The sequence below is a fragment of the Anolis sagrei genome, chromosome 4 (assembly GCF_037176765.1).
Source record: "Anolis sagrei isolate rAnoSag1 chromosome 4, rAnoSag1.mat, whole genome shotgun sequence".
In the NCBI taxonomy this organism is placed as follows: Eukaryota; Metazoa; Chordata; class Lepidosauria; order Squamata; family Dactyloidae; genus Anolis; species Anolis sagrei.
In genome coordinates this window covers 79,756,386-79,782,685 of record NC_090024.1, presented here as the reverse complement: position 1 = coordinate 79,782,685, position 26,300 = coordinate 79,756,386, and the positions used below count along the sequence as shown (strand labels likewise).

The 26,300-nt window shown below is 40.6% G+C and overlaps 1 protein-coding gene across 2 annotated transcripts in view; it reads left to right on the top strand.

Annotated features, from left to right (window-relative positions):
- The window catches only part of RNF144B (ring finger protein 144B), an 80,511-nt gene that overhangs the window by 19,708 nt on the left and 34,503 nt on the right, over nt 1–26,300 (top strand). The window contains exon 1 of one of the 2 annotated variants that reach the window (XM_060774891.2): nt 14,255–14,700. The exons of the other annotated variant lie outside the window; for it this stretch is intronic. The gene's annotated coding sequence lies outside the window, so the exon portion shown is untranslated. Of the gene's footprint in view, nt 1–14,254; nt 14,701–26,300 lie in introns of those variants that run through there. 2 annotated transcript variants of the gene reach the window in all.

Sequence of the window (26,300 nt, the reverse complement as noted above, 5' to 3'; positions counted from 1 at the left end):
CAGCACACCTTTACAGACAAAACTAAAAACCTTGGAAAAATTGCAACACCCATGATTCTACAACATTGAACCATGGCGGTACAAGTAGTGTGAGACTGCATTAATTCTACAGTGTAGATGCACCCTTTTGTAAAAAGAAGTTTTACTATCAGAGGCTTTGTTACCTGCTAAATACCCTGTATGGGCCCACTGGTAGCACAGCGGATTAAACCACTGAGCTGCTGAACTTGCTGATTGAAAGGTTGGTGGTTCATATCTGGGGAGTGGGGTGAACTCCTGCTGTTAGGCCCAGTTTCTGCCAACCTAGCAATTCGAAAACATGCAAATGTGAGTAGATCAGTAAGTACTGCTTCTGCAAGAAGGTAACAGAGCTCCATGTAGTTATGCTGGCCACGTGACCTTGGAGACATCTATGGACATCTATGCCAGCTCTTCAGCAGGCCCGTAGCCAGGATTTCGTTTCGGGGGGGGGGGGGGGGGTGTTGAATTTTTTTCAGGAGGGGTTTCGGGGGGGCTGAGTTTCGGGGGGGGGGGCTGAGTCTGAGTGAAAGAGGGTCTAGCCTAGCAAACCTTTTGTATCATTACCCCAATACCCCCATGCATATGGGATATATTGAGTATGGTGATCAGATCATGATATGAATAAACATAACAGTTTAAATAATGCACCAGTAAGGCCTTTTCACGAACCACCATGAGAATTTCGGGGGGGGGGGGCTGAAGCCCCTCAAGCCCCCACCCCCCCGGCTACATGCCTACTCTTCAGCATAGAAATAGAAATGAGCACCACCACCTCCCCCCATAGCCGGACACGACTAGATTTAATGTCAGGGAAAATCCTTACTTTACCTTTATATGCCTGTATTGTTTGTGCTGCTTGCCAGCAACAGTCAGTGATCCACACAGAAAATTTTACCATCCCAGGCTAGAGATATCAAAAGTTAAATCCAATATCATCTATAAGCAAAGATTATCCAACATGGATTTTAAAAGCAAAGAATGCGACTCAGAAAATCTTTTGAGTAATTTTGGCCAAACTGGCTGAACTTCTGGAAGCTGTTGCCTAAAAAAGTAATTTCCCAGGATTCTACACCATTGAGCCATGATAGTTGAAGTACTGTAGTGTCAGACTGCAATAATTCTGCAGTGTAGATGCACCATTTATATCTGGCCACCTCTCCTGTTCTTGCTCACTCTCTGTCTAGCTGGATGGTCTTTAACAGCACTGGTGAAGGAGAAACTCAAATTTACACTGTCAGGTTGCAGCAGTACAATAACCAAAGGTCATTGGGAAAGAAGAGGATTCTGTGGTCATATAAGCAAGGTAAACAGCACCTGTCTCAAGAATTTCTTACTGTGCATGCGTGAACAACAAAACAGACTGAAAAGCGAGACAGCATATAAGCTTTATTCAACAGCATACCAAAACACCAATAACATAGATCTTTAACTTTGTTGGTCTAAGCAACAAGGAATGCTTGCTATTGTATTAGACTGCCTTGCCTTTGCTTTCCCCTGACTCACTTTAAAATGATCTGATGGTCCTGGCTGAGTGATTTGCAATCATCTAAATAGGATTACTACATAGTGTACAAGTAGCATACTGAAGTTTATGTCTTGAAGAAGGTGTTTGGCTAGATTTGGCGTTCTCATACTGGCCTTGTCCAATTATCTTAGTCAAGCATAGAACTATTCCCGTTGTCCCTAACTATTGGCCATGGTCAAAGGACTTCTGGGTTTTACAGTCCAAAATATCTGAAGAGCACCACATTTGAAAAGGTTGGTCACCGATCTCCAGCTACTTTAAACATATATGGTAGTTTTCGGTAGTAGCCATGTTAGTGTCTTGCAGAGTAAGAAGAGGAAGGAAAGAAGAGGGAAAAATCTTGCAGAAGCCTCCAGACCTTTCTTTGACTGATGAAGAAGATAGCTGTGGTAGAACTAGTATGTATGGAATAATATATACAGTCAGAAAGTGGGCAAATAAAAAAAATACAAACTAAAATGACTAATAAGTATCTGCAAGTAGATCTTCATTTGTGACCGCTACAGGAAATAAGTCAATGTATGATTATAGTAGATTCATACAGTCTGCAGATATATTAAAATGTTGACTACTGAGCACACAATGTCTATTTAACCATCCTAATAAACTGTGTCTTCTTGTACTGTATGTTTTAGACTGCAGCTTGTCATGCACAGTTGAGTGTTGAATGAAGGTGATAAATTATAGTTAGTACAGTGTGTTCTCATCTTGGTAAGTTGTGATCAAGGTACATGCATTTAAACAGTCACAGAGATGCTTCACAGGGTGCTTCTTTTGACAAGCCATAGATCTGCAGAGTATGGCACATTTAGAAGCCGTATGTAATTGCATCAGTATAGATAGTGTGTGTGTGTGTAATATATAACAGTAATGTAACAGAGGTTTACTCCAGATGATTTTGTGGGTATAAGTTCTTTCATCTATAATTTTGGCTGTACTTTCTACAACATTTGGAAACTTTTTTTTCGTGTCAGGAGCGATTTGAGAAACTACAAGTCGCTTCTGGTGTGAGAGGATTGGCAGTCTGCAAGGGCGTTGCCCAGGGGACACCCGGATGTTTTACCATCCTGTGGGAGGCTTCTCTCACATCCCTGCATGAGAAGCTGGAGCTGACATATGGGAGCTCACCCTGCTCCCCAGGTTTGAACCACTGACCTTTCAGTCAGCAGTTCTGTCAGCAAAATAATTTAATCCATTGTGCCACCAGGGGCTGTAGCTCAACAATATGTGGAAGGCCTCCCATCCTTTATCTTTGCTCTATGCTATGTGCAAAAACATTTTTTCCAGTTCCTGCCCAGTCCATCCCAAATACTGAGTGTATTTTAATAGTATGCCAGTATGGTGTAATGGTTTGTGTTTTGGCTTTGGGCAAGTAAAAGGAAGGTAAAGGCAAACCCTCTCTGAACAAATATTTCCAAGAAAATCCTGTGATGGGTTCACTTTGAGGTCACCATAAGTCAAAAATGACTCAGAGGCAGAGAACAACAAATAAATTCTGAACATTGGCCAGCAACATGTAGTCATGAAATGATGTATGTATGCATTATTTGAACCTTAAGTGGCAATTCTGCTAAACTTTAATTTGAAGCTAGTTTTATATCCTAACCCTGAGGTGAAGGAAGGAATACAAAAGCTTGAATGTCTTAATGATTAATTTTTTTTGAAATAAAGGAACAGTGAAAGAAAACCCCAGTTTGTGATCTGATAATATTTTTCCCTTGGTTATTAGGCTATACTTGATCTTTAAGATAGCAAAAGTGATCTGTTTGCCAAGACCATGCTTTTGATCTTCTTGTTTGTAGCATAGTGTAACATGACTGCCTTGTTGCAACATTAGGTAGGTCATCAAGGTATGTAATTAATAGTACAAAGATAGCAGCACTTTTGGCTTACAGCCAAACCCAGAAAGGTATATTTAAATTAAATGAGGATCAGGGAACTCCATGAACACAGCGAAGAATCTGTTCCTGTTTCAGTCACCTAACCATCATATTATGCATCCTGATATTTTGCTTATCTACTCAAATATAAAATCTTATGCTATTTCTGCACCTTATTTCTAGATAATAGGTTAGTGCGATCAATGAAAAAATGTTTCAATATTCATTACAAAATTAGAGGGATGATGGCGGCAGCAAATAGTTTTGAAAGTGTTTCTAAAATATCATAAGGGGTCCATATTATAACTATAACAATATAATGAAAAAATTGTTACTTTTTCGTTATATAATTGTGCAAGTAGATGAGCTTCCGGGGCTCCTTTCTCCCGCATTTTTAGAGCTACCAGGATAAAATTTGTTACAATTGTAGAGCACATTTACCACTGTAACCCCCCCATCCCCCAGTTTCAGAAAGTTCCACACATTCACTGATTTTGAGGAATTTAAAAAAGTTTTTATGAACTTAAATAAAAACCAACAAGAGCCATCTCTTTTAATTTCTATTTTCAATGATACAATATAACCAAGGCATCATTCCCTCAAGGTTTCAGCCTACTCACCTTCTGCTAGACAGGAAAAGCACAGTCAAAGCACCCCCAACGGATGCCCATCCAGCCTCTGAAATAATAATAATAATAATAATAATAATAATAATAATAGGAAACCTACTAGGTAAACATTGGAGTTACTGCCTCTCAACCTACCTCACAGGGTTGATTCAACTCCCAGAAATCTCTCTCTATCTTGAAATCCCTTTAGAGAATGAATATGGGTATCCCCTCACCAGAACTTTCAGAGAGGAATTTTGGGAAATGTAGTTTGGGAAGGCAAGGGCCCCTGTGGCAGATAATTCAAAAGGCCCCATCTTAAACTACTGCCTGCACATTGAGGTTTTAATGTGACGAGTTTGGTCTCCGCCTGACTCTCTCTGGGCCACCCATGTGCCAGAGGGACTTCTTCCTTGCCTGGCCATCCAGCCAGGTATCCCTCCCTCCCTTCCTCCCACCACCATGGGCCTCCCTTGCCACTCCCTTTGGGGAAAGAGTGGGGTTTACCCCTCCACTTTGGCCTTGTCATCGTCCTTGGAGTCCTTCTGGGGAACCAAACCCAGTCTTTTTGGGGGAGAAGCGGCTCCTGTGATGGAGACCTGGAACCACTTATGAGACTTACATAACTCTTCTGCAAAGTCATTGGTCAGTGTTTTGAATCTTTAGTTTTTTGTGTGGGTGCCACCTGCATTTCTTAATATTGCATTGTATGTATGAATCTTATGAAATAGATCCAACATACAATGCACAAACGACTTTTTGCATAGCCTAATAGATAGACATGCATAGGAGTCTAGCCTTAGCCTGCTAGCTGGAAACTTCTTATATAGGTAACTAACTGCCCTAAATTTGAAACAAAACAATATGCTAAATATATCCAATGGTATATTCTACCCACTGTGATTAAGATATAGCTAGGGAACAGCTACATATCATTTAAACAAATTAAATTAAACATATAGATGGTAGCAACAATCTCTTCCTGCCTTGACCACTCTCCCATTTCACACTTTCTCTTGATGTTCTAGGTGACATCTATATGTGCATATATCATGGCCTCTTTGTAATGGGAAGTGAAGAACAGTCAGTACTCCGTATCCACAGATTCTGCATCTATAGATGCAGCTTACCATGACAATATTATTCAAAAATTTATTTATTTATTTATTTACGGTATTTCTAACCTAAAAATCCCAAAAGCAAGCATTGATTTTGGCATTTTACATTTTACACCATTTTACTACACCCTTGTAAATAATGGCATGTGAGCATTCATGGATTTTGGAGAGGTTCTGGAACCAAACCTCAATGGCCTCTATGTGGTTGCAAGGATACACTCCTTGAATGAAGAAAGGTTTTTCCTCTTCTATCCAGATGGTTGTCCTTTTCCACTGGGGGTGGGGGAGGTGAACATGCAGGGGTGAAGGAAGGTGAAAACCATTTAGCCAGTCAGATCAGCAGAATCAATACTGGTGATTAATAAGATACTAGATGGTGCAGTCAGATCCCATACAATGATATACAGCTATGTTCCACGGAGAACAACCTTCTCTGACCTGGTACTCTCCATATGGTTTGGATTGTGATTCCAACCTGCTCCAATCATCATGGACACTGGTCTAAAACATCTAAAGAACTGATTCACAAAACTAGTCCTCCGGGTATTTTTGACCAACTCACAGAAGCTTCAGCTGACCTTGACCAATGATGAGAGATACCGGGCGCTGAAGTCCAAAACATGTAGAGCCCCAAAGTTTGGGAAACATTACTTGATGAAGGCTGGTGTGAAAAGCAGAGGAAGAATTATTCCCTTTGTAATCACCAAGTGGAAAGTCTACACAGTATCGAACATAAAAAGAACCCTGCTGTAACAGATTAGAGACCTTGTGTTCTCTTTTCACAGTGGGCAGCCAGAGACTGATTCAGGACATGACGGAACAGCACCCTCCTGGTTGTGTTTCCTAGCAACTCATGTTTAGAGCTGTACTACCTCCCATGTTGGTTGATGAGTAGTGATTGATAGCCTTATTCTCCATGAATACAGATGCAGGTAATTGTAAAATAACAAGCATTTCAATAAATGTGTATATCTGTATTGGTTTTGGAGACCTTTTATATCACTGATTGGAAAGTAGCTGATTGGGAAGTCACATCATATTGTGACACTTTGTAATATCACAATAATGGCTATTTTTAGTAGATTGCAAGTTTATTTTTCTTAATTTAGACTGCAATCCTATGTACATATAAGTGTAAGTAAGTCCTATTGAACTCAATAGATCTGATTTTATATTATGTTTTTATATGACTGGGCTGTTAGCTGGTTGTAGTATGTACTGTATATTTACTAGATAAAAGATGATGTGATATACAATGTCTCAAAAACCAATTTTGTCTTTTTAAAAACATATAATGTGGTGAAAACATCCAAATGTCCAGGCGAATGGGATGGATTGCTCATTGCTTTCTTTATCCAAAATGACCATACGTTTTTATTTACTAAAGTGACAATGTTGTGAGATGGATAAGGAGGTCACTAAATGATGGTGTGGATGAACTAGTGATAATATCAATCACTCGTGTTTTTAGGTTCACTTTATTAGTATACCTCATGTCTACCACCAACAGGGGCCTATTCACACTAGACAATTATAGGGGTATATAATTCCACTTCAACTATCATGGTTCTATCCATATTACTACTTCCAGGATCCCATAGGATGGAACCATGGCAGTTAAACTGGAAAAATAGTGTTAGAATTGTCTAACATGAATGGGCCCCAGGTTTTATTTATTTTATTTACTTGTGATGTTTGTATACCACTCTTCTCAATCCCGAGGGGACTCGTTTTTAGCCTTCTGGCTGCAAATAGTTTTTAGTCCAGGACTTATCGAACCACTTCAATACTAATTGGGGTGCTTATATTTAGAAATTATTTCCTATATCTGTCTACAATTAAAATAATACTATTGGTTTTATCTGTTATGATCATTCATGACGGATCAAATATTTAGAAAGAAATGTACCAATAATGCCCAGACAACTCTGTTTTGAGGATGAGAATTCAGAATGTTTCAGTGGTTATTCATTTGTATCTCCTCCCATGTGTTATTATTGAAGCTTATTAGTATTTTTATTAAGTTGTTCAGTTTGATAGCTATACTGTACTTCACAGTTGAACCCCCTTATACAGGAAAGTGTATTATTTAGCTCAAATTTTGAAGCTGCAGAATAACAGTGATACCTTAATAGAAGTAGGCAATGATATTATTTGTTGATAACATAGAATCATAGAGTTGGGCCATCCAGTTCAACCCCCTGCCAAGAAGCAGGAATATTGCATTCAAAGCACCCCTGACAGATGGCCATCCAGCCTCTGTTAAAAAGCTTCCAAAGAGGGAGCCTACATCACACTCCAAGGCTGAGAGTTCCACTGCTGAATGGCTCTCACAGTCAGGAAGTTCATCCTCATGTTCAGATGGAATCTCCTTTTCTTGTAGTTTGAAGTCATTGTTCCGCGTCCTAGTCTCCAGGGAAGCAGAAAACAAGCTTGTTCCCTCCTCCCTGTGACTTACCTTCACATACTTATACATGGCTATCATATCTCCTCTCAGCCTTCTCTTCTATGAGGAGCGCCAAGCTCCTTAAGGCGCTCCTCATAGGGCTTGTTCTTCAGACCCTTGATCATTTCAGTTGCCCTCCTCTGGACACATTCCAGCTTGTCAATATCTCTCTTTAATTGTGATGCCCAAATAGAAATGAACTTAATAATGATAATGATAATAATGATATGCCAGTCAAGGTGGTCCCAGTGGTGATCGGCACACTGGGTGTAGTGCCTAAAGACCTTGGCCTGCACTTAAACACAATCGGTGCTGACAAGATTACCATCTGCCAGCTGCAAAAAGCCACCTTACTGGGATCTGCACACATTATTCGCCGATACATCATACAGTCAGGGGCGGCTCAACCCATTACGCAAAGTAAGCATTCGCAGTATAGTTGATTTTGCCCAGGGGCGCTCTTGAGGTGCTCTTGGGGGAAAATAGACCTTGACATATGCAAGTTGTAGTTACTGGGATGTATAGTTCACCTAAAATCAAAGAGCATTCTGAACTCCACCAATGATGGAATTGAACCAAATATGGCACACAGAACTCCCATGACGAACAGAAAATATATATCAATGATAGGGTTGGGGGAGGGCCAAAATACTGTTTGCTTACCGTTGAAAATTACCTAGGGCTGCCTCTGCACACAGTCCTAGACACTTGGGAAGTGTCCAACATGTGATCCAGTACAACAGCTAGCAGAAGAGTGTCTACTGTGGACTCATCTTGTTGTGTTTCAAATAACAACAACAACAACAACACACCCAATGCCTTGAAACAATGAAACACAGACACACAGATGAAGGTAAAAGCTTTCCCTTTATCTCTGGCTCTGGGATGGTGCTCATCTCCATTTCTAAGCCGAAGAGTCACCTGTGGCCGGCATGACTTAACCTTCCTGCCGAGGTGGTACCTATTGATCTACTCACATTTGCATGTTTTTGAACTGCTAGGTTGGCAGGAGCTGGGGCTAACAGTGGGAGCTCACTCCATCCCACAGATTTGAATTACCAAACTTCTGGTCAGCAAGTTCAACAGTTGAGCCATTGCAGCACTGTGGCAAACTTCACATTTTGGGGGATACTAATGATTTTTAGCTGTATCAAAATACAGAATATGGAAGCCTCCTTACTTTTATTCATAACAAGCACAAATGAGTGCATGCAATCATCTGTGTGCTCATGTCAATTCCTTACAAAAAGCACGCAGACTCCACCACTGAGAGGAACTATATTGCACATACATTCCTTTCAACATATATTCACTCTCTTTTGCCAAACTTCAGACAGACTCTTCCTCTTTCTTACCACTTTCAACCCAGCCTACTTTCCTTAGGAATTCCCTACAATATCCATTTTGTAATCATGAAGATGGTGTTGCTATCTTGCTGAAACTGCCCTTCCTAAACTTTTTTGACAAAATGTAGCTTGTTTGGACAGTAGAGGTCAAGATTCTGAGGCAGTTGCAAATGCATGTCATTCAAAAGCACTTAAGAGTTCGTTCTTCTGTTGATGTGACTTGTGCCATTAACCTATGATTTGATAAAGAGAGACATTCCCACTGGTGTAACATTTGAGCATGAACTCAGCTCAAATAATAGGCATTTGCATTGCTGTTTCGTGGCTTCAAATCATGTGTGGCAAACTTACCAATAGTTTTTTTAGGCTGACAGTATGCGACTTGCCCAAGGTCTATGACCAAGCAGGGGATTGAACTTTGGATTCCTGCTGATACTCAGGGATCTAAATACCTCTGTTTTCCCCCCAGTTTCTGTATGCATTTGATATTTTCCTGGCTATCTATAGAAGTTATGTAAATAACCTCCCAAAAGTTACAAGTCTGAAAAGCTATTTATTAGACTGGGTTGCTGTAGGTTTTTCTGGCTATATGGCCATGTTCTAGAAGCATTCTCTCTTGATGTTTCGCCTGCATCTATGGCATCCTCAGAGGTTGTGAGGCGAAACATCAGGAGAGAATGCTTCTAGAACATGGCCGTACAGCCAGAAAAACCTACAACAACCCAGTGATTCCAGCCACGAAAGCCTTCGACAATACATATTTATTAGATACCCGGGAAATACTAGAGCAGTAGCAGAAATTTTCACATAGGATCACCCCCTTTGCTGCTATGTTAAACACAGAGGATGGAGGTGCCCACATGTATCACCAAGCTTTGTTTTTATATTGAAGTAGACAGATAGGCCAAAATGTGCTTCTTTTTCTCCAGAGGAAAAGGCTCCCAAAACAGCAACTTAAGAGAAGTAAATTTGACCAAGACAAAGTCTATCCAAAGATGAAGGGAAATTTAAAGAATCTCTGATGAGGAATCTAAAAGATGGAAGAAAATGGGATCTCGGGGTATTCAAGAAGGTTCTTTATTATGCCCTAGTAAGGCAAAGTTGATGATCGAAAGCGAGGAGAAGCTGAGGAGCCTTCTAATCAAGGTGAAAGAAAAAAGCGCAAAAGCTGGGTTGCGGTTAAACATAAAAAAACCAAGATTATGGCAACAAGAATTATTGACAACTGGGAAATAGAGGGAGAAAACGTGGAGGCTGTGACAGACTTTGTATTTCTAGGTGCAAAGATTACTGCAGACGCAGACTGCAGCCAGGAAATCAGGAGACACTTACTTCTTGGGAGGAGAGCAATGACCAGTCTTGATAAAATAGTGAAGAGTAGAGACATCACACTGGCAACAAAGATTCGCATAGTTAAAGCAATGGTATTCCCCGTAGTCACCTACGGATGTGAGAGCTGGACCATAGGGAAGGCTGAGCAAAGGAAGATAGATGCTTTTGAACTGTGGTGCTGGAGGAAAGTTCTGAGAGTGCCTTGGACAGCGAGAAGATCCAACCAGTCCATACTTCAAGAAATAAAGCCTGACTTCTCATTGGAGGGAAGAATAGTAGAGGCCAAGATGAAGTACATACTTTGGCCACATCATGAGGAGACAGGAAAGCTTAGAGAAGACAATGATGCTGGGGGAAATGGAAGGAAAAAAGGAAGAGGGGCCGACCAAGGGCAAGATGGATGGATGGCATCCTTGAAGTGACTGGATTGACCTTGAAGGAGCTGGGGGTGGTGACGCCCGACAGGGAGCTCTGGCGTGGACTGGTCCATGAAGTCACGAAGAGTCGGAAATGACTGAACGAATGAACAACAACAGGGCAAAGTTGGGAAATTTTGGCCCGTAAGCCATACATGACCCTGGGAGCGTGTGTGTGTGTGTTTTACCTCCTTCTGCTGCTGCATGTCTTCAAGACATTTCTGACTTACAACAACTCTAAGGCAAACTTTTCATGGGTTTTTCTTGGCAAGATTTCTCATAGGGGGTTTGCCATTACCTTCCTCCGAAGCTGACATAGATCTTTAGCACGCCAACGTGTTGCCTCTTAACACTTTTAAAAAAGAAATGGAAACATATTGGTATGGAAACGATCACTCCCACACTTCTCTGCAATTGTGCTGTTTTTGTGCCATGGCGATATATGATCCTGCAATCATTTTTCCACACTCCCTAGCTAACACTGGGTTTCTTCTCACATATACCTTATCCAGCTCATGCTCACCTTTCAAGTTTATTTATTTATTTATTGTTTGATGGCAAAACAGGATAAAATAAAATAACATGAAAAGGAATAGAAACGGAAAGGTAAACAGAGTAAAAGGAACCTCAGCCTGCTTGGGAACAGTGAGATGAGGAGAAAGGGAAAGAACAATGCCCACTCCTGCCACATAACATGATGGAATACTGCAACTGCAGAAAAAGACTGATTGCACTAGAGATGCTATTGTAACACCAGCAGTATTGGGAGCCATTGGTGGATTTTTCCATCACTGAAAAGTTGCAAACCACAAACAGGAGAGGCACAATTTTGTGTGATAAATACCAGTCAAAGGTGCCATTATCTTGCTGTAATTGTGATTTACCAGACTCATGTGATAAAGCCTTGAGTCTGACATGTACAAGGCACCCAGTGAGTAAAGATTTGAACCTTGGCTCCTAGCATCCTAGTCCAACCATTACACCACACTAGGTATCTTGCCCCCAAATGCCCTCTAGGCAAGGGTGGCTCAACCCAATACGCAAAGTAAGCATTTGCAGTATAGTTGATTTTGCCCAGGGGCACTCTTGAGGGGCTCTTGGGGGAAAATAGACCTTGACATATGCGAGTTGTATTTACTGGGATGTATAGTTCATCTAAAATCAAAGAGCATTCTGAACTCCACCAATGATGGAATTGAACCAAACTTGGCACACAGTTCTCCCATGACCAACAGAAAATATATATCAGTGATTGGTTGGGGGTGGTGGTGGTGGTGGTGGTGGGGCGAGGTGCCAAAATACTGTTTGCTTACCGTTGAAAATTACCTAGGGCCGCCTCTGCCTCTAGGTATGGGGCGACTTTGTCACATTTTTGCCCTAAAAGTTCTTTTAGGTCCAGGAGGACCTCCCCCCCCCCCAACAGGTAGTAACCCAGAAGTCAATTTATGATGGGTGTTTTCTGGCTGTTTCAGGTACCATTGTGTGGTGTAATGCAGACAAGCTAGACTGTGTAATATCCACGGGAATATGAATAAGTTGTGACATCACATCCAATACAAGAACACACATGAAGCAATTTCACTTACCCCAGCAATTGGTAAGGTGTGTGGGTTCAGAGCAATATGTGCGGTATGCATGATGTGAAAGTTCCAAGAGCAGATGACTGCAATAGTTTAATATCATCACTGTGTACTTCCTCCTGTTTTTAAGATTACTTTAACAACAACAACAAAAACAAAAGTTTGTTTATACCTTGCCACTGTCTCTCATAGGGACTCAGGGTGGTTTACAAATAGCACATACTGGTGCCATGCAAAACATAAAATGCAATACATCAACATTAAAATCAATAAAACATATAGATAAAACCACACACATACAATTCACACAAGCAAATAAAATCAGTAGTAGCCGTAGATTAAAAGGTTCATACAATCAGTTTAGGATCCCAGCTATAAACCAATCAAATGTGAATATAAAATGCTAGAATAGTTGGGAGTCAATCCTGGCTACCATCTAAATGAGTCGTTCTCAACCTTCCTAATGACGCGACTCCTTAATAGAGTTCCTCATGATGTGGTGACCCCAACCATAACATTATTTTCATTGCTACTTCATAACTGTAATTTTTGTACTGTTAACGAAGATCCGCTTAGTTAAAGCAATGGTATTCCCCGTAGTAACCTATGGATGTGAGAGCTGGACCATAAGGGAGGCTGAGCGAAGGAAGATAGATTCTTTTGAACTGTGGTGTTGGAGGAAAATTCTGAGAATACCTTGGACCACAAAAAGATCAAACCAGTCCATATTTCAGAAAATAAAGCCCAACTGCTCATTGGAGGGAAGGATATTAGAGGCCAATATGAAGTATTTTGGCCACATCATGAGAAGACAGGAAAGCTTGGAGAAGACAATGATGCTGGGGAAAATGGAAGGAAAAAGGAAGAGGGGTTGACCAAAGGCAAGATAGACAGATGGTGTTCTTGAAGTGACTGCTTTGACTCTGAAGAAGCTGGGGGTGGACATGGCCAACAGGGAGCTCTGGCGTGGGCTGGTCCATGAGGTTACAAAGAGTTGGAAGCAACTGAACGAATAAACAACAACAACAATGAATCCTCATGTAAATATCTAATATGCAGGATGTATTTTCATTTACTGGACCAAATTTGGCACCAATACCCAATACACCCAAATTTGAATACTGGTGGAGTTGGGAGGGGGGATTAATTTTGTCATTTGAAAGTTGTAGTTGCTGGGATTTATAGTTCACTAACAATCAAAGAGCACTTTGAATCCCACCAATGGTAGTATTGGGTCAAACTTCCCACACAGAACCCCCATGACCAACAGAAAATACTGTTTCCTCTTATGGTCTTTGGCAACTCCTCTGATACCCCCTCACGACCCCCCCCCCCGGGGTTCCGACCCACAGGTTGAGAAATGCCGATCTAAACCTTGTCAAAGGCCTGCTGAAAAAACCAAGTTTTAAACATTTTTTGAAAGTTCTGTAGAGTGGGGGCTTGCCTAAGTTCCCTGGGGAGGGCGTTCTAGAGCCAGGGAGCCACCGTTGGGAAGACCCTTTCCCTCGTCCTCACTAACCGCACGTGAGATGAAGGCGGAACTGAAAGGAGGGCCTCCATCTTAGAGCCCGTGCTATCTTATTGGGGAAGATGTGGTCACAAAGATAGACTGGATCCGGACTGTGTAGGGCTTTGTAGGTAATAACCTGCACTTTGAATTGGGAATGCAATTTTTACAAGTCATTTGAATTCTATACCAGAAATGGGGTGGTGCTTCTAGAAATCCAATAGCTGCTGCCCTTGGTGGTGTCTAAAGTTGCATTTCTCCCTGCCATGCAAACATTAAAAACATTGCAGCCTGCTTAAAAAAAGAAAGAAAAGGTGGCAATCTTAAGCAAGGCTTTTGACTGTGTGAAGATTTGAAAAAAAAAAATGCATTGTAAAGGATTCGAATCTTCAGCCAGATCTAGAACGGGAGTGTTAACATTTGCCCTCACACGTTTTCCGGTCAGAGTTCAGAGTCAATTTGTCGTTCTAAAGAGAAAAGCCAGTTGTGGTATGGATCAGCGAGGCTTGGGGAGGGTTAAAAATAATCACCTGCAGTTGAAATGAGACGTGGGAAGTAGGAAGTGCTGCAGCTTAAGCTTCCTGTATAAATAAGTGTAGCTTTCCCACAGCTCCTGATATGTGTGGCGACATACGTTTGAAGAGATAATGGCAACATGCTCTTAATAGTAGGGAGGAGATTATTCCTCAGAGCACTGAGAGGGTTGGACAATGAGTCCTCTTTCAGACCTGTAATGTGTCAAGCTTTCAAGCTGTGGAGGAAGGAAGAAGGAAGGAAGGAAAGAAGAAAAGAAGGAGAGAAATATGTTTTTTCAGACTCCGAGCTGGTGCTGGCTGTGACATGTCTTGGAAGCACTGAAGTGTGAGCGAAGCTATTGAAAAGTCAAACGTCTGGGAGTGAATTCTGCTTTCCGTCCGCAAGGTAGGCTGCAATGACCTGTGTTTCTTTCCAGCAGGAGGTGGAATGTTCATTTTCAGTGCTTAAAGGGAAAAGGGGATCTAACATATCCCAAAATCACTCCGGTACGTGATTTTAATGTAAGGAAGCAGAGCCGTGGTTCTTAGAAAATGATCTGAGGCAAAAGACGTGTTTCTTAGATATTTGATTCCAGTGTCAGAATGATAACTATGTATCAGGTTCTTTGGGGAAGAGAGGGGGGCTGCTTTTATCAGCCCAACACTGCAACCTCTCCCCTTCCCCAAAAACAGATACCTTGTTAGATTATTGAAAAATGCTCATTTTATTTATGTGGAACCAGAAACTGGAGTGGTGAGAGATAATTACAAATCCATTGACTTGATCTAGAAAGGGGAGTTTTGTTTATGTAAAAGCACAATCTATACATTGTATGTTGTGTCATCTGACTGGTAGCACATCTCCATATGTGTCTTGTGTGGGAGAAATACACCAGATTACATGGACACAAGGTTATTTGTTTTCTCTAATTGCTTTAAGACTTTAGAAATCAGCATTATAGTGGCAAATGCTAAATGTGTGGTATTTGTATTTTTTACTTCCTCATTGTAGATAGAAAATGAAACCCAAAAGCTTATATGTTTGAATATATCATCATGGAGACACTGGCTTTTCATAGAGATGGCAATAGAAAGTAGCATTTTGTGATATTGCCTGCTGTGAATATTTTATATATGTGTATGTGGTTTTCATAATGCAATGCTGATCAGGTTAACAGACCCCCAAATTCCAGTTAATATTCTGAAAGATTTTTGAAAGTGCTGCTCAGTATGAAGTCTTGTGCTTGGCAGATACTCCTTCTGCATTTTGCCATATCTATCTTAGACTTATGCAAGTGATAAAACTGGAAAGAAATGTTTGTGTGGAAAGAGAGGAACTGACATTGCACCTGCTGGCAAAACCTATGACCTTTGCAACTTCTTCACATGGTCTCTCATATCTATCCAGGTGACTTGTATTTTCTCTTTCTGCAAGATACAAAACATGTGATCAAAGCCAACTGTACCAGAGATATGCTGGTGTAGACCCCTGCACACGATTTACGGACAATCTACTGGTGATAAATTGGACATCTGCTAGTGCAGCGTTTCTCAACATGGGAGTCATGAGTGGGTTGCCAAAGACCATCAGAAAATGGGGGTTCTTCGTGGGAAGTTTGACCCAATTCTATTGTTGGTGGGGTTCAGAATGCTCTTTGATTATAGGTGAACTAGAAATCACAGCGACTACAACTCCCAAATGTCAAGGTCTACTTTCCCCAAACTCCACCAGTGTTCACATTTGGGCATATTGAGTATTTGTGTCAAGTTTGGTCCAGATCCATCATTGTTTGAGTCCACAATGCTCTCTGGATGTAGGTGAACTACACCTCCAAAACTCAAGATCAATGCCCATCAAACCCTTCCAGTATTTTCTGTTGGTCATGGGAGTTCTGTATGCCAAGTTTGGTTCAATTCCATCACTGGTGGAGGTCAGAATTCTTTTTGATTGTAGGCGAAACATACATTCCAGTAAGTACAACTCCCAAATGACAAAATCAATCCCTCACAACCCCGCCAGTATTCAAATTTGGCCATTTTGGTTGTTTGTGCTAGATTTCATCCAGTGAATGAAATTACATCCTGCATATCAAATATTTACATTATGATTTATAACAGTAGCAAAATTACAGTTATGAAGTGGCAACAAAAATAATTTCATGGTTGGGTGTCACCACAACATGAGGAACTGTATTAAGGGGTCGTGGCATTAGGAAGGTTGAGAAACACTTGGCTAGCGTGACACTCCCCCTGCTTCTGCTTTCTATGTGAATATTCCTATGTACAGGGTTCTTGACAAATGAATGGTGCAGACTACTAACTGTCTGCACATTTTGCTCTTTTACAAATTGAAAAACTGTGATCCATTTTCACCCCCTGCACCACAATGTTACTGGTATCATCTTTTCATCTTCACAATTCTGGAGCAAACTGAGTGGATTTATTCTTCTTGGGGATGTGTCACTTGTTGAGTTTTGCCCTTTACTTCCTTCTCAGACAATGTGTATGTGTCTTTTGACTTTGCCCCAATGTGTACTTCTGGTTTCCTCTGTTATTTCCTTAGCTGTTTTCAGTGGAAGAATGCCAGAGGTAGTCAGAAAGATCCATGCTGCATGATGACCACAGGTAAAAACCACAGGGTGAGATTTGCAATCCAGTCTACGGAGGCATTAATAAACTTGAAGCTTTCTGAATTTCCTGGTATGATGTAGGGCCATACATGAGGCACAAAAGGTGGAACCAGAAAACTTGACTGAGGGTCCTTCCACACAGCCCTATATCCCAGAATATCAAAGCAGAAAATCCCACATTATCTGAATGTGGACTCAGATCACCCAGTTCAAAGCAGATATTGTGGGATTTTCTGCCTTGATATTCTGAGATATAAAGCTGTGTGGAAGGGCCCCCAATCCACACTGCCATATATTCCAGTTCAAAGCACATAATGTGGGATTTTCTGCCTTGATATTCTGGGGTATAGGGCTGTGTGGAAGGGCCCTGAGTTATTTTTTTCCAAGTCAAAGGGGGAACTAGCTCAGATTTATTACAGGTGGCTGTGATTGCTTATTGTTGTCAGACTTCCCTTTTTTCTCTTCCTTTTTTTACAAAGAGGAAAAGGGCCTCAGTGAATAGGTTCATATGAGAATGGGCTGAAAGCCATTGTAAGGCGTAGACAAGAATTGTTGCAGGGAGCCATAGTATAATTGTGAAAACTGTACTGTCTGGGTAGATATGAATACGCCTGAGTTTCTTTTTATATTTTGCAGCCATTACACTGTATTGGGTGTTGCACAGTTTCTTGATGGATCACCTAGTTATACCTGTGTAGCTGCCGTAGATCATAGAGTTTTGGTGTGGCAGGAACATTATCTTTAGTTTTGAAAATAAGTTCCAGTTGAGAAATAATGAAAATCCAGTTAACCTGATCCATAGGATGCAGACAGATATTCTTAACAAACAAATGCAAAAAATAATAATAATGACATATTATTTTCTTCTGTACTGGTTTAGTTAAACAGAACACTAGAATTTCTGCCCTTAAAGTCTTTGTCACATGAAGATTGTAGTTCTGAGTGTTGTCGAATCATTGAGAGCTGTTGAATCATCAGGTTAGTTTGCAATGTTTAGAAATATTTGCTTAGTTTCCTGTGCCAAATAACTTTGAGTTTCGTATTCATAGTTTTGCCTTTCGCATACAAGGTGCAAGCTTAGGAGGGGTTTTCTTGTACTAATAAACAAAAGAAGTATGATACTAATTTTTAATTTTAAAAGGACCTCGCCAAAACTTTAAAATGTATATATGATTTTGCTGGCTGTAGTCATAAACCTGGATTTGATTGTTCGAATGTGCTTTCAGAGAACCTGCTTGTTGTATAGCTCATTATTTTCACATTTTTGCAAAGTAGGGCCCTAGGCTAAAGCTTCTATTACTGGATTAAAAAAGCAGAGGCACAACTTCAGTTGTATGAACAGGACAATAAACAGGTTTTAGAGCTTTGAAACCTTAGATATAAACTCTTTACTTTTGATTTTTCAAGTTTTGGTTTTATAAATCAGCCTTTCCCAGACTTTACATATATGTACTATAGCTCCTATCATATCTAAGCACTGGGCATGCTGGCATGGGTTTCTCGGAATTGTAATCTAAATCATGTGGTGGGCACCAGGTTCAGGAAGGAACGTCTACGACCACAGTTAGTGATAGCCAATATTTGGTTCTCCAGATGCTTTGGTGAGGCTTTCTGGAGTTGAAGTCAAAAGCATTTAGAACAGCGGTTCTCAGAGTGTGCGCTGTGGAGACTTTGGGGGTCTGCAAAGCATACTGAGGGGCTCAGTGGTTTCCTCCTCCTCCTAGTCCAAGCTTTCCCTCCTCTTTCCTGTTCCTCCACCTTCCCTGTCCTCAAAAGCCTTTCCCCTCACCTACCTCACTTCCCAAAGTATTTTTCCCTTGACCCTCTCACCCCTAAAGCCTTCACTCCCTTTCCCCCTCTGCCACATCACCCCCAAAAGCCTCCCTCCTGCCTCCCAGATCCTTTCCCCCTTGCCTTCCTTGCTTCCAAAACCCTATCCCCCACCCCATCACCTCTCAGGGGGTGCTTTGATTGTGCTTTTCCTGCATGGCAAAAGGAGGTTGAACTAGATGGCCACTGGGGTTTCTGCTATTACTTCTTCTTCTTCTTCTTCTTCTTCTACTACTACTACTACTACTGCTACTACTACTACTACTACAAAGACTGGGTGGCCATCTGTTTAGGGGGTGCTTTGATTGTACTTTTCCTGCATGGTAGAAGGGGGACTGGATGCCCCCTGGGATCTTCCACTGAAATACTGCTAAGTTTATTTCGTTTAAAATTGTTCTTCATGTTAAATATTGTATTGTTTTCTTTCCTTCCTAATCTTTTACATTACAAATGGGATATGTGCAGTGCACTTCGGAATTTGTCTCCCCCCCCCCCCCCCAATTAGTTCATAAAAGCACTTGTCATCATCTGCCACTGACCTGGACCATAAGTCAAATCATAAAATGCAATGCATCAAAAAGTTTTCCTATGGAGCTCCATGAGAAACTTTCGCTTCAAAAAGCTGAAAAAGTTTGAGAAACCTTGATTTAGAACAGTGGTTCTCAACCTGTAGGCCACCAGATGTTTTGGCCTTCAACTCCCAGAAATCCTAACAGCTGGTAAACTGGCAAGGATTTCTGGGAATTGTAGTCCAAAATACCTGGGGACCCACAGGTTGAGAACCACTGATTTAGACTTTTTTTCTTGAGAACGACTGGGCTAAACTTTTGTCTAGAAGCACTGGTATTTTTGATAATCACAAGTCTTGGAATTGAAATGGATAACTCTCATTTCCTGTTTAACCATGAGTGTTGTGTTCTGACATCTATATAATAACTTTTCAAAGGTTGGTTCATAATTGAATTTAGTTTGAGGCAGGGTACACGTCTCTCTGAGTGTAGTGAGCTTTGGACTTCGACTCTGGAGACCAGGATTATATTCCTGTTCGGACATGAAAACCCACTGGATGTCTTTGGGCAAGTCACACACTCCCATCTTTAGAAAACTCTGTGAGAGTCAGCATCACACAGAAATGATTTGAAGGTTCACAATAACATATCTCTCTTTTTCATCTCATGTCCCGTTCCATAGCAACTAATACTGTAGAAAAGATTCTATTGAATTTGTCAGAGAAGCAAAAAAGATATTTCAGCTCACATTATGTGTGAGTCTGTGAATTATTATTATTATTATTATTATTATTATTATTATTATTATCTGAAACACAACAAGATGAGTCCACAGCAGGCAAGATCACTCTGCTGGCTGTTGTATTGGATCACACGTCAGACACTTCCCAAGTGTCTAGGACTGTGTGATGTATTGGCGAATGATGCGTGCAGATCCCAGTAAGGTGGCCTGCAGCTCGCAGATGGTAATCTTGTCAGCGCCGATTGTGTTTAAGTGCAGGCCAAGGTCTTTAGGCACTGCACCCAGTGTGCCAATAACCACTGGGACCACCTTTACTGGCTTGTGCCAGTGTCTTTGCAGTTCGATCTTTAAATCCTCATATTGTGTCAGCTTTTCCAGTTGTTTCTCTTCAATCCTGCTGTCACCTGGGATTGCAACATCGACAATCCATACTTTGTTTTTTAACACGACAGTGAGGTCAGGAGTATTGTGCTCTAGAACTCTGTCTGTCTGAATTCGGAAGTCCCAGAGGAGTTTGACGTGTTCATTTTTTGTAACTTTTTCCGGCTTGTGATCCCAACAGTTCTTTGGTGCAGGCAGATGGTATTTGTGGCACAAGTTCCAATAGATCATCTGAGCAACGGTGTTATGCCTCTGCTTGTAGTCTGTCTGCACAATCTTCTTGCAGCAGCTGAGGATGTGATCTATTGTTTCATCTGCTTCCTTGCAGACTCTACATTTGGGATCTGTCATCGACTTTTCAATCTGGCTGTGAAGGCATTGGTTCTTCTTCTTCTTCTTCTTCTTCTTCTTCTTCTTCTTCTTCTTCTTCTTCTATTTATGTCCCACTTTTTCTCTCCACAAGGAGACTCAAAGCGGCTGAAAGAAAGGCTGGGATGGGGTACGACCATACTTTTCACTCCAGTGTTTTTTAGGAGTAGACCTCTGTGACTGAGACTCCTGCAATGCTTTTTTTTTACATTGCTTTGGAGATGACACTGAGACCCAATGCTTCATGCCTTTTGAGAAGAGATGGTAATCACAGAGGGGCACAGCCACACTGCAGCTTTATTTTTTTTAATAAACTAAAAGACTGTGCTGGGCTTTTGTTTTCTGCACTTACTCCCACATAGCAGTATTGATTTTTCAATATTAGGAAATTTGGGACTGCTTTAATGCTTTGTCTTTGTTCCTGTGCCGTAGTCATGGGAATCATGAAGAAACATTTAAAAGTGTATGATGTGAGTCATTCAAAAAGCAATCTCTAGATAAGAGGCAGATGTTTTTCCTTGGGCTAGGAATGTGATCTACCCTGAATGGCATTATATCCCCCCTTAAGAATCGATTGAGTGGCTTGGGAATATTTCTGGAGCCAATCCTATTATTGGATGGTAGTAATGACAGGAATTGCTTTCACCACTTTGGTTGATATGCCAGCTGGCAGCTGCACCCTGACCATGAAGCATCTAGCCATTGTTTTTCATACCTTGACAACTTGTACATCAGATGATGGCCATGTTCTTTGTGCGCTATTGAAAAGGCACTGAAAATGACTGATACAGAGTAACATTTTAACAAGCCAATGATACTCATAACATTTATCAACTTTGCTTCACTGCTCATTTTGGGATTCAGTTTAAATAGCTGGTGTTGATCTTCAATGTTATATCTTTTTCTAGACATACGATGCTGACAATTGTCTTCTCTTATATGACTACTTAATTTAGCAATTTTGGAAGCTCCTGAATCCAATTTTGTATCTGATTATGAATGGTGGGGCCTTCTTACTAGAGTTTCCAATAGTTCCTTTCCCTTGACAGACTTGCCTAAGCTTTCATTCTTGAAATTTTATGAACCATGTCAAGTTCATTTGCTCTTCTAGAACTTTTTAGGAGACAAAAAGGCCATAAGTTTGATGCCCCCTGCCCAGTGGCCTTTAATAGCATCTGTATTTTTGTTATTATTGCTCTTTCCACATTGAGCAATATGTTTTTGTATGGGTGTTTTGAACTCAGATTTGCATAAATTGCCTTGTAGAATTTTTTTAGATGAAATGACAGTATACAAGCAGTCCAACTCTTAACCAAAAACCCCTGCTATCATCAATGAGTCTATGGATGGCCCATGAAAGGCAATGTTTTATTTAATCACTCTTTTAGCAGAATATTCAATGGCTGTGTAGTGTCCTCAGTACTGGAGATAGATATTTTTTTTTAAATCCAAAAAGCAAATGTTGATTCTATAATTTTATATAAGAGATATCATTTTACTGCAACCATTTTATATAATGGGAAATGATATAAACAGATTTTGGTATTAACAATGTCATGGATAATTAGGACCGTGGATAAAGAGGATCCGTGCTTGGCAAGTGCAAGCTAAACAGAATAGATCAGGACAGATAAATACTTATCAGGTTGTACACAAGCCACAGAGGCTTATTTAATTTGGCCAAAAGGGATGCAAATACAGCAGATGCTTCAAAATGTAGAAGCATAAACATACAGAAAAAGGCAAGACTTCTTATATTACATGAAAGCTATTTAAAATTATCACTTCCCTCCCTGATTGACTGAGAGAGGGACTAGTCTAGATCTGTGCCCTGATTGACTGAGGGTGCTGCTGACGTTGCTAACTCCAGGCAGGGATTCCCTTTTGCAGTCTGGGATTTGCAGGCCAGGGAGCCAGTCAACTGGTGGGATGTCCCTGTGAGGGGCGTCCTTCATGAAAGAAATGTCAAGGGAATGAAAATGAGTCTCTGACTCAACTGTCCAGTTCCAACTTTAACAAAAGTGTGAGTCTCTGGAGACATCACATTCTTGGCCATCAAAGGTTGGGCTTTCAATAAAAAGGTTAAACAAATGTATATTTTCTGAGCCTCTGTTTCCACGGTCAGCAATCTCTCAGCCCAAGCAGACCACTTAGTTAAACAAATATTTGCTGGCTTACCTGGTCTGACACAGAAATTGTCTATCTCTTCACATACACATACAATAGATTATGATGATTGCTCTGGCTGGGAACAACCAGAGGGATTTGCCCAACATTTCCTGCCTGGGAAATGCCTCAGTGGGGTTACAAAAGGTTATATGAAGAAATAGATACTACACACACACATACACACTGTACCGTTCTATTTTCCGGGCAGATATCAAAAGGGGGCCTACACAGAGAAGGATAGTCCATTTTACAGGGGTGAGAAGCCATTGAAAAAGTAAAAAAGTTCCACCCTGTTTTCATGTTATTTCCCCACCCATGTTGCCATTGTGGAAATAACCTTCATTTATGACATGACAAATGTGTGTGTATAGGGTAACCAGCAAAAACGGGAGCAATGGTTTTCCTCCATTTTATTAAAGGGTTGGAATGATAAAGTCTTTGTTGGGAAGCCACTGCAGCCGGTCCATTCCCAACCTCTGATGCTTCGAAAAAGTCTTGGAAAATAATATTAACAATAAAATAATATATTTATTATAAAGCCCTTGGCAAACTATATATTTATCAGGAGGGATTATTGTGGTTTGACAACAGGGGGAATGTGAAAACAAATTCTGCAGATACCAAAAGCCCACTCTATGCAGGAAGGAGCTAGATTTTACACACAGTCCATTTGACACACTTAAAGGGAAACCAGTGGATTATACACTGGAATATTCTCTGTCATTTTATAGGAACACAAGGCAATTAAGGAAATCTCTCCTCCCTTTAGTTTCTAGGTTATTGCCATGGCATGTTTTAACGAGTTGTTTGTGCTCATATGTGACAGTGATGGTTCATTAGAAAGGTTTTCAAGCTTTATGGTTTCATTAACATTTTTCACATCAAGGATCTCCAAAGTAAGGCATATACACTTTTAGAGTGGAAAAGGGCTTTGTGGGTTTAATTTTTTGTAGATTTGATTATTTTGTGAATTTGATTAGTATGTTCTCTCCAACAATCTCTAGGTTTTCCAGCTGGAACTTGTCCATTGAATTGTGCTGTAGGACTAAGATATTCCTTGAGAAGGGTTCTCTCTAGGAATATCTACATGCGGCAGTGCAACTCTATGATCGACCTCAAGCGGACGTTGATCATAGGGTCATGCTGAAGGACCTAGAGATTGTTAGAGAGAATATATTAATCTAACCTGTAAATAATTCAGTCTGCAAAAGCTAATTATTTTGTCGCGTATCTCTCTGAGCTTCGTTGATTTGCCATGTATGAAACTGAATACTGTGAATTCAGAGAAGTGTTTGGGAACTCGGAGTCAAACCTTTGCTTTGTGGAATATTTTATCTTTTTGCTGTACCAATTTTTGTCTTCTGCAAAATAGGTGTTTATGGTCTGGCTACATCCATTGTGGCAGTCATTTTGCGAATTGCACTTGTTTTGTAGAACATCCATGACACACTCTTAAAATTTTCAGTGCCCTCATTGACCAAAAGAAGGTTGGAGATCCTAGCACAAAGTTTACTGAACTATGAAGCACAAACATTGAGATAATCAGATTTAAGCTGAGCAGGTTATCTATTTAGGAAGTTTGCCATTTGTGATCTCATTGTGGAATCAGCTACAAACTTCTGATAAACGTTGGGGCTTTCCAGAACACATTTTGAAAACCAATGCCCTGGAATAATATGGTAAGTGCCTGACACAGAACTATTGTTCTCCTAATCAGAAGTTCATCCAGTAAGATTTAGCTTTTGTTTTCAGTTTAATGTGGATGCATCTGTCAGTGAATAATTTTATATGAACCCATTGTAGCTGCATGTTAACAATCATCTTGTGCATTTGCCAAATATTATTTGAAATATTATTATTTTTGTTGCTAGTCTTATATTAAAAATCCTCTCATTGCATCCAGTTCAAAGCAGTGGAAAACGTTATGTGCTGTGATCCCTAATAGAGATTTTTTTAACTTGTTTCTTTTGGTTAGATCCACTTTGCTGATGGCATAATTTATTTCACTTTCAACATAGTGCCCTGTGATGAGAGCATAGAATGGGGAGCTTGTTCAGTTCTCACAAAGTGCCTTCCCACTTGAACTACAACTCATTCACAAATATAACCTAAGAGTTATATTAACTGTTGACTTAGCTGAACCTGTGAATCTCATAGGTTTATCTTAGCCAAGGCATGGTCAGAGGTGGTTTGCCAGTTCATTCTTTTGAGATATAGCCTAAAGCACTTGGTATTTGTGGGCATCCAAGGTCTAACTTGAACTGACCTTTCTTAGCTTCCAAGATTGCCTTGATCCCTTCTGTATCCATTTTAAAGCGATTTAATGGAGAGCAGTATCACCAGCTGTAGGAACTAGATTAGACATTATTTTAAAGCTTTTTAAATTTATATGCGAATGCTTCTTTTTTCCTGCCATATTTTGTTACTATTGTTGCATTTGTCGAAGACAGATGTCCTTGTTTGTTTGTTATGTAAAAATAGGTGATGCAAAAGATGAAGGATCTGGTTCGTTCATCATTATATTAAAGTATAGGTAGTTAAAGTTAATGCTTTTGGTAGAGTTTAAAATGGTCCCATTTCAGGCTTATTGCTTCAATAGGTTTCTAGTGGATATATTGATTGATGTCAATGGGAAGCATGGTTGATTGCTTAAACAAATGTCTATCTTTATGACCAGTGCTGTACATTTTCAGACATTTCCTCTTTCCACTGAGTTTATATACTCGAACTGTCATATGATACACAGGACAATAGGACACAGATGTTGTAGTATTATTTCTGCTCCACCTTTCAGCATTTCACTGGTTGGGGCATTTTCGAAAAGTCTCTTCTCTTTTATATTAAATCCAACTGCCATGCTGTTAATCAGGGCAAGTTACAGGGAGTGTGTCATTCCATTTTACGACTTCTTCACTCAGTGGTGTAGTCACCATTAGACTGCCCCGAGCCAACCAGTGGAGACCACCTGCATGTTCTGCCCTAGTCCATCCCAGCTTTTATCAGTAAGGATGTTACATCTTTGAGGTCCTGCAGAGTCACTCTGCATCCTACAACCAAGCACACACTGGTGTTCATAGCTATTTCACTGCTGTGAAGACCCATCTGGGTTCTGGACAGATAGAACAGCCTGCCTGCTGTGGCCAGTGAGTGAACAGATAGAACAGCCTACCTTCTGTGGCAAAATTTCTAACTTTGGGGCCTCATGGTAGGCTGGAGCAGGTTGGGTGGGCCGGGAAAGTGGGGGTTCTCCCCAAGCCCCCTCCCTGCCCTTTCCTCCCCTTCCTCTTCTCTTTTGGAGGCAGAAAGTGAAGGAAATACAGGAAATGTTTATATCTCAACAGGGTTAGCCTCACCATTGTATATTGCTCAGCAGGAT